The following is a 9,353-nucleotide window of genomic DNA, read 5'->3' as shown; positions in this document are numbered from 1 at the left end:
GCAAGATAAATTCTTTCTCCCATTTAGTTTATAACCTCTGCAGGTGCATGAAGAGTTACAGAGAGAGGATTAGGTATTACAAAATGGCTCCGTTTACTTCATTGACGAGATAGCCCAGAACTGGCTGTGCGAATTCCATGTGAGAATCTATTGCAAAAGCTTTTTTGGCATTGAAATATCTCTCTCCTTTTCTAGATCAAAATCTTCCCCCCCAAACCTTTCTGCAAAGCAATTAGTTACAGCTGTGTTTTGCAAAGCCACCTAGGGAATTTGGATGTCCAGTTCCCATAAAGTTTAATGTGAATTAAATTGTGAATTAGGTTTCCAAGCAGCTTTGAAAGTTCAGCTGAGTTAGGACTGGAACCTCCTGGTTTTTATACAGTTCTGTACATGGAACCCCTACATCTTGGGATAACAAAAAAAAAAAAGGATATTTTGACTTTTTATCATCACCTTGCAGAGCACAGGCCTCAGTGAAAGAGCTGCACTGGAGCTTGCAAAAGGACCTGCAAAAGCTACACTTCGTGTCAAAAGAAGCAGAAGTTTTTCAGAGTTTTTCATGATTGTTAAGACCCGATTTCCAACAGAACCCATCCTTGCAACAAAATACATGCCAGGTTTCCAAAGGATCCTTTTATGAAACCACAAACGTTGCATCTCAGTGCACTGAGCTCTCCTGAAAATCTGGTCAAGAATGAAGGGATGCAGAAGACTCTGTACTTAGGAGTACCTGGCAAATTTCAGCCTAGAACAAGCTGTAGGGTACATTTTCCTGGAGAGCTTATCAGTGAATGTGTGAACTTTGCCAACTGTGGCCTCCCCCAGAATTTCCAGTTCTTCCTCTTGTCAATTAGGAGGTTCCTGTCTGATCTGTGAAGTACAGGCATAGGCAGACAGCCTGTCACATCTACTTCTTGAAGAAAAAATATACAGGAAGTAACAAATAGAAGATTCAAGTGAAACAGCTCAAGAACTGCAGGGGCGAAAGTTTGACTTGCACTATGCAGCACATGACATTCTCCCTGCTACCAACACCTACAGAGGTGATACCTTCTCTATCACCAAATTATGGTTAAAGAGGACAGAGAGGTGGGGAGGAGGGAAACAAGAGCAAAGCCACTTTAGTGCAAGTAGCTCATGCAGAAGCCTCATGGAAAGAGATTGGTTATTTAAGCTGCAGACTTCTCAGAAAAGGAACACTTTAGAAATATTTCCTGTAGCTACACCAGGGGTCTACAGATCTTAGCCAACAATCTGGAGCCACACTGGTAAACAAACATGTACTAAAAAAAAAAACCCAACCCAACATATTTTGAGAAATAGGTCCAAGGCAACTTGGATGACTAGGTTTCCAGTTCTAGTATTCAGTGGCCACAAGAGCAATAAACCAAAAAGATTCCCCTCTTAGTTAAAAACAGAAGCAGCTGTTTATGATCAATCCTGTTTGGAGCTTCCAACACTGTAAAACTAAACCTGCAGTGACCTGAGTGAATGTAAAGATTTTATGAGGCCACAAAGTATATGCATGTTTGCAGTGGTGTAACAGAGAGGAGAGACCTAACTGGAGGATTTGAGCCAGTCTCCCCACATATTCTGTTTAAAAGTTAAACTGCACTCAAAGAATAGGAACAGAATGCTGCTTTTTTTTGAACTCTTGTCCCACTGTTTGCAATACTTGTTTTCCAGGCTTTTTACTTTCCTGTATCTCTACCCACCGAGCCCTGCAGAGTTCGTGGAGTTCCCTGGCTGCCATGAAATCAGCAGGTACTGAAGGAAATGGTGTTGGGGACTCAGGGGTGGCTTTCTCTTCAGGCATGACCTAAGTAAGAGGATTTTATGGTGCTGGTTGCTCAGATGGAGTACACGAGAGAAAGCAGAAGACTTGGACTCCCATTCTTGATGACACCAAACTATCATCTACTGATACTTTAGAGGGAAGGGATGCTCTCCAGAGACACCCTGACAGATTAGAGACTTGAGCTTATGTGAACCTCATGAAGTTCAGCAAGGCCAAGCATAAGATTCTGCATGTGGATCAGGGCAATCCCAGACATGCAGGGCAGGTGATAAGTGGATTGTGAGCAGCCCTTTGGAGAAAGACTTGGGGGTGCTGGTGGATGAAGAACTGGACATGAGCTGCCCATGTGCGCTTCCAGACAAGAAATCCAACAGCATCCTGGGCTACATTAAAAGAATTGTGGTCAGCAGGTCAGGGGAGCTTACCCTCTCTACTCTTCTCTCATGAGTCACCACCCAAAGTACTGTTTTCAACTCTAGGTGTAAGAAGGACATGGACCTGTTGGAGTGAGTCCAAAGGAGGCAATGAAGATGACCAGCGCGCTGTAGACCCTCTCCTTTGATTTTAGGTCAAGAGAGTTGGGATTACTTAGCCTGGAGAAGGAAATATAAGCCTCTGGGGAAACTTCATAGCAACCTTCCAATACCAAAAGGTGAATCTACAGGAAAGATGGGGAGGAACTCTTTAACAGGGAGCATTATGAGGGGTAAAGGTTTTCAACAGAAAGAGGGTAGATTTAAATCAGATATTAGGAAGAAATCCTTTACAATGAGGGTGCTGAAGCATGGGAACTGGTTGCGCAGAGGAGCTGTGGATTCCCCATGCCTGGAAGTGTTGACGTCCAGGCTGAATAGGGCTTGCAGAAACCTGGTTACTGGAAGGTGTCCTTTTTTGTGGCAGAGGGTTTGGAACTAGATGATCTTTAAGCTCCCTAATCCAAACAGTTCCATCATTTTGATGGCCTTCACATAAAAAATGATGGTTGGATGCTGTTGATGAAATCCTACTTTGATCACCTGTGTTATCAAACATTGTGTTACCCTTTAGATCTGAAGGATATCTTTTTTGTTCCCTGAATTTATTTTTTTTTCAAAATTCTTTTTTTTTGCAAAACTTTTTCAGAAAGAAAGTTGGTTTTTTTGTTCTGTTTTGTTTTATTTTTTTCTCCAGAATGCTGCTTAATGTGATCTGGATGTTGTCAGCTGGGCTCAAGTGCTTCTAAGCCTTGACCTACCATAGGAAAAAAGATAAGTGTGTCTTAGGTAAAGACACATGTCTAGTTGAGGGACATGGTGCTTGGTGGATTTTTGTTCAGTTTTCCTCAACTAGGAAAAGTCCTTTAATCCTTAGAAAGCTAGGGTGGAGAAAAGTAAGTGGAATGGTGTAAGGAAAAGCTGCTCACTTCATGAAGGTGAAGCTCAGTACAGCCCAGCAGAGGTGAGCTGTGGCTTCATTTGCCATGCAGCCCTTTTCCTCTGCATGAAATGAAAGTTCCCTCTCCCCATCCCCCTTTGCATTGTTTCCCCTCTTCTCTTTTTTTCTCTTCCCTTCAAATATTTAAGCAGATATTTCCTTTTTGGTGGTGTGCCAGGGAGCATTCCAGCTCTGCCCCCTTTGAAAATAAAAAGGCTGACCCCCATTTCCATAACCAAGGAAGGGACAGGTAGCCTTTGTTTGTGTTCCAGAGCATGACTGTTTTTCTTAGATTTGCACCAAAAGAAGAGAAATGATGCTGTTATTCAGAGGAGGAATTGGTCAGTGACCCCAGCAAATGCAGTAGCAACAGCAGCAAAATGGGTGGTATGAGCTGAACACTTTTTGGTGATGAACTTTTGGCTTTGGCCAATTCCTTCTCTTGCCCTCTTCCTCTCCTCTCCTTTCTCTCTCTCTCTCCAAGATTTCCCTATTTTCTTGTGTTTAAGGCACGTCAAACCCTGGAATAGCCCTCACAGGCATTAGTCACCAGTGATTAAAATAGCCACTAAGCAGGCAAGAGCCTGCAATGATTTGTGCTAAATTGGGTGTATCACTGTTTGTAGCAAGGGTTGCTAATTTGCAAACCTCCCTTGTTATTATTGTTGGTTTTATTAATAGCGCCAAGGGGCTCCAGCTGACATTAAAATTTCATTTCATCCACTGCTGTATGAAAGTAGGGAATAGAAGAGTTTGTCACCTCGATGGGCACTGTAAAAGTCAGGAGAAATGATGGACTTTCTGGTCCATAGAGCTGAATAACAGAGATCCAGTTGGAAGAGAGGGAAATGGCAGACCTGAGAAATGGGCTTAGGTCCCCCTGGCTCTGAGCAGGTTCTCAGCTGGGTGACTGCTCACTAGCTCTCTGCTGGCAGCAGGGGACTTGGTGGCCTGGTGGTGCAGACAGAGCAGCTGCCAGAAATGGGTGCTGTGCTGGGAGTGAAGGGGGTACTTCTGGGAAGCCACAGAGTATGCAAAGATGGAAAGAATTCAAAAACACCAAGCAAAAAGGCCACTTTGTTGTGGATTTGTGACAATAAACTCAATTGAAAGGCTGGAAATTTCACCTTGGTCCAGAGAAATGCATCCAAAACTGCAATTGCAGTTGTGTTGCCTTTTCTTACTTACAGAATGACGACAGTAGTGCAACCTCACAGGGACTGTGTGTGGTTTAAGGGTCTGATTTGATACCAAGTACATGACCTTGGTCTGCTCCTGGTGACCTGAGTGCAAAGTCCATTTGCTACTAAGGATGACTGATGTAATATAGTAATATACTGAACCTACTCATTAAATACATCAGGCTCCCCTCTAGTTGAAAGTATCATTAGTGGTGAACGTTTTCACTTCTAGCACCTAGAAGTAAGGATTTGCCCCAGTTTAGAGCCCTTTAACTCCAATAGCAAAAAAAACCCAGCCCTGTGGTTTTTATTGCTCGAAGTCTTTGGTTCTCTCCCTGCCAATGGCTGATGGATAATACATGTTTTGATGCAGAACAAAAACTGGAAATCTTCTAAGAACAACTTGGGTCAGGCTGTGAGTATATCAGAAGGGTTTTTCCCTCTGTGTATCTACTTCCAGCTGAGAGGAAGTAACAAAGAATGTGTTTAAAATCAATGGAATTAGACAAACTTCTTTGACGCATAATGAAGATTTGGATTTTTGGAGGTTTTAAGTGAAGTTTTGGCTATGATTTTGTTTTGTCTGCAGTAGTCACATATCTGTAACTGTATAATAAACTACAAGATCTAGGCAGGATTGCTAGAGGCCTGTGTTGCTCTCAACAAGCACCACTCCAGCTGCCCACACTGGCAGTAACAGTGGTGGCTTTACTGACAGGGCACATTTTAAATACTGGTTGTCAACATGGGTTGTGAGTGAGTTAAGTTAGCATAATGTGTGGTGAGTTAAGCAGAGAAATCAACCTGCAGTCTGTTTTAATACAGCAGTACATAATTTGAGGCAGCTGTCACCAGGTCAAAACTGTGAGCATTTTGCTCCCAGTGAAGGGATCCCTGGTTTGGGAAAGCTGCTAATGAAGCATTGAATGCTGTGATGTGATTAGTCTCCTTGCCATTGACAAGGCTTGAGCACTGAACTTCAAGTAAAGTGTGTTTTTGGAGTGAGGGGAGGGTGTGTAGGAAATGTTGTACCAAGCCATGAGTGTGGAAAGCCAAGGAAGTTGAGTGATGAGGTTTAGGAAGGCTTCAAAGTGGCTGTGGATGGATGTGCAGCGGAAGGATGAAGTGAGGGTGAGCTGTGAAAATTACTCTCAAGCATCTCTTGTCTGCAGCCAATTTATTTTGGTTTTCCTGAGGAAAAGTCATGGAGATAGAGAAAGGACTTTTGGCTGCTGGATTCTCCAGCAAGGAGTGTGGTGCTTTGGGTTTGGTAACTCCAGTGGGGCAGAGGTGGAAGTGGAACTGGTGGGGCTGGCCCATCCCAGCTGCAGGATCTGGGGGGACAGTGCTTTCCAAGGCACTACACTGATGTGCTGACACTTGCCAGTTCATGCTGTTGTATCTTGGACTGTCCCTTTGAGGTATTATCCTGCTTGGTGGTTTTACCTCTCCCTTGATTACCGAGAGGTAAGGATGCAAGGAATCTGTGAAGCAGCAAAGCTACCTTTCATTTTCAGTTCCAAAAAGACAACCTCAAAATATTCTGAGAATCTGCCCTGGGGGAAGGAAATCTCCAAACCTCCTATTAAGATACCACAGCAGCACCTCATTTTAGTGAGGTAAGAACTCTCATTAGATCCTTCCCAAGCCACATCTGAGCTATAGGCTCTCTTCCTTGGGTACCCTAGGTGGAGGGGAGAGGGAAAAGAAAAAAAAAAGAAAAAAAAAAAAAAAAAAAGAAAAATAAGAAAGAAAAAAGGAAAGAAAACCCCAGCCCAACTCATTTCCCAAATGCTGTTCAGTCTGCACTGATTATATAAGGTGATTGATAAAGCTGAGGAGTGAGCTGAGGTCAGAGCCCCAGGATGCCAGCTTCTCATTCCATGAAGGAGCTTTTTGTGTGTATGTCTATGTGCATGGAGGACGAAGGTTGTGTTTGTTTCTTGAAAAACCCTCAGACATTCTCCAAAGAATTCCAAATTTAAAGCAGTGTAAAATGCTCCATCAAACATGTTTTACAGTCTTGACATTGCTGCCTGTGAAACCTACTCCAGTGGCAGTTTCTGAGACTTTTTGAATAATCTCTTGATTGTGCTTTACTTGCTGTCGGGCAGAGTGATCATGGAAAATGGGGCAGTTGTTTTATAGTCCTGTCTGGATGGGGAAACCTTGGAGGAAGACTGTTTCACCCAAGGTCACTCAAGACATGTAAAATATATTCTGCCTCCAAAAATAAACAAGATAGATACATATGGCTGGGCTAGGGGATGAAGCAGGAGTAAATGAGGCCTCTGGGGCTGAGGACTTGCTTTCAAATTGAACAGAGATCACAATGTAGTGGTCACACAGACATGTTTTTCTGAAGCTTTTCTTGTTTCTCCACAGTGCCGAGGAGTGGGACCAGTCACAGTGGAAGCCACAAGGGAGATTTGTTTAGATCAGATGGGAAATCACTGGACACCCTCAGGACTGGTGAGTTCCTAGAGTCAGTAACAATGCTGTTAACTTACACAGAGCTACTCCATCCTGGGCCCTTGCCAATTGTCTGCTGTTTGTGTAGTACAGGGACTCTCTGGTGGCCCATTAAGGGCAGCTCCATTGTATTTCAAATTTTTTTTTCCACCTGCTTTGGAACTTGTATGAAATATCCAATACTAGGACTTTCAAATCTGCCCAAAAGACTAGGGAGCAGAACTGCCACTGGTTGATTTGGTCTTGGTGTGGTACTGGTGTAGCAGAGTTGAAATGTGCGATAGGACACGATCTCATCATCACTATGCCCAGCAGGAAAATAAACGTTTCATCTCTGTCTCACTATTTGTTCCAGTAATATCTTGACTCTGGCTTAGCCTTTATGTAGCAGCACAAACCCATTATTCTGTGACATTTCTTTCTTTCTACAAATAAACAGAATGGAAGAGAGAGGAAGTATGGCCAGGCACTATAATGTTAGGAGCAATAAGACAAAATTAGACATGGCAAAATTGCAGTTCAGTCTGAAGGAAGAAGAGCTGTGATGTGGAACACTTCACCTGTGGCTAGGACTTGACAGTACTGTGCTCATACAGATACAGTTCCTGCCTTGAATCATTTACAGTCCAGAGAGATGACAAGTGAGATATGATGAGCAATCCTTCCTTTTCAGAGGAAGAATTTGGGCACACTGGGTTAATTGTTTTCCTTTGTAGGTCAGCAGGATCTTTGCTGCAGCTAAGGAATGGAGTTTCCCTGTAAATTGTTTGGCCAAAGTGTGTGGGGCAGGTTTGTCTCAGTGCCTTACCCATCCTTCTGCAGTCTGGTCTTCACCTCTAAAATGTGAGTGATCATTGTAAAGTTACCTAAAGTTACCTAAAATGAGGTAACCCAGGCTTGAGTGTTGTGCCTGACCTCGTGCATTTCTATGTTGTCTCTCGTCCCTTTGTGTGCTCGAGCACTACGGCACTGCAGGCAAAACCAGTGGATGTGCTACGGCTGGCAGCAGATTGTCACTCCAGGGCCACCCTCAGCTCTGATAAACAGGACATGCTCTGGGAAAGCCTGTGAGGCATGGGTGCAGAAATACAGGATGGTCCTCACACTTAGGGCCAGTTTGACCCTTATGTGGTGTGATTGTGGTCAGGTCCTTATGCCAGGGAGCAGGCTCTGAGCAGCACAGCAGCTGCTCTCCGAGCAGTCTGGGGCATTTTCGTGGAGAAGTGTCTGGTGGGAATATGGAACTCAGATCTTGTCTTTCAGCACTAATGCTCGCTCCCGGGCTGGCTGGCTTGAGGCTGGAGCCAGACTGCAATTGCCCAAGTTATTTCTGCAATGAGGAATATACGCAGAGTCAAGCAGAAAGCATCTCGGAAGAAGTGAATTACCAGCCAAATATAGATTATTTCATTTTGAGGGACGTCATCCAATCTACTCAAGTTCTCAGTCATTCAGCAACTTTTAATGTCTATTAATGCCTATATTTATTATAATCATACATACTAAAAGTTCAGCCTGTATTACATCTTTATTGCTTGTTCCTGGCATATAATGTTAGACAGGGCAATGCCTTTTCATTCTTCTTTGAGGCATCTAGTGTACAAACTCCTCGTGTATAAGAATTTTTCAATGGATTTTAGCTCCTTTTTGTGTAGCAATAGGCTAGGACAGGATAGAGACACTGGGGTAATTTTCAAAGGGGGATAGTTTCTTTTAAATGCATTTTCTGGCACTGATCCAGTGAACTGTACATGTGTTTATTTATGATAGCTTTGATGGGATTTAAGCATGTGCTTGAACTTAAGGTAAGCTTTGTATTTTGCAGAATAATTGTCTCAGTGCCCCATTTGATGGTGCATCAGTCAAATGGCACAATTGTGCACTCTGCTTGGGCCAAAGTGGTATGGAAGAAAAAGACAGCTAAACTCAACTAATTGCAAGCCCTGCATAAGTACAGCAAAATTCACAGGCTCCATAATAAACTTCTTAGAAACCTCGTTGAAAATTGGTAGTCACCGAGTGATAAAATGCGGAAACTTTTTCTCTGATAAAGTTAAAATGCAGTGATTTTTCTTCTGAAATATTCTTGCAGAAGCACTGATAAATGTATTTATGTTGTGAATAAAACGCCTGATGAAAAGTAATCTGAGAGACAGAGTAAGTGATTGAAGAGGGCCAGGATTGTCAGTGCTTCCCATCTGCTTTGCATCACTGAGCCGGGCAAAACATCAGAGCATATTGGTGAATCTGGCAGACGTCATGTTTTTTTTATGTCATCCTTATTCTTCCAGGGCCTGATCCAAGCCTCACTGAAATCCATAGAAATGAGTGGACTTTCCTTTACATCAGCGAGCTTTGAATTGGTTCCTTCCTCGCTTACTGGTAATGTCAGGAGCCCGTGATGGGTCTTGGAGGCATTTTGACAGAGCAGTTGGGCACAACTGTGCTTTCCTTTTTCATCCTGCCCTCTGACGGTCTTGTTATTGATG

General features: G+C 43.3%; 1 long non-coding RNA gene across 1 annotated transcript; it reads left to right on the top strand.

Annotated features, from left to right (window-relative positions):
* The first annotated feature begins 1,688 nt into the window (after window positions 1-1,688).
* Window positions 1,689-7,680, top strand: LOC131592303 (uncharacterized). Its single transcript, XR_009280579.1, has 3 exons — window positions 1,689-1,764; window positions 6,778-6,864; window positions 7,581-7,680. It is a non-coding gene; the product is annotated as an uncharacterized LOC131592303 (long non-coding RNA).
* Window positions 7,681-9,353: the final 1,673 nt, after the last annotated feature.

Source organism: Poecile atricapillus, chromosome 1 (assembly GCF_030490865.1).
Source record: "Poecile atricapillus isolate bPoeAtr1 chromosome 1, bPoeAtr1.hap1, whole genome shotgun sequence".
Classification (NCBI taxonomy): domain Eukaryota; kingdom Metazoa; phylum Chordata; class Aves; order Passeriformes; family Paridae; genus Poecile; species Poecile atricapillus.
This window is presented reverse-complemented; position numbering and strand designations above follow the sequence as displayed.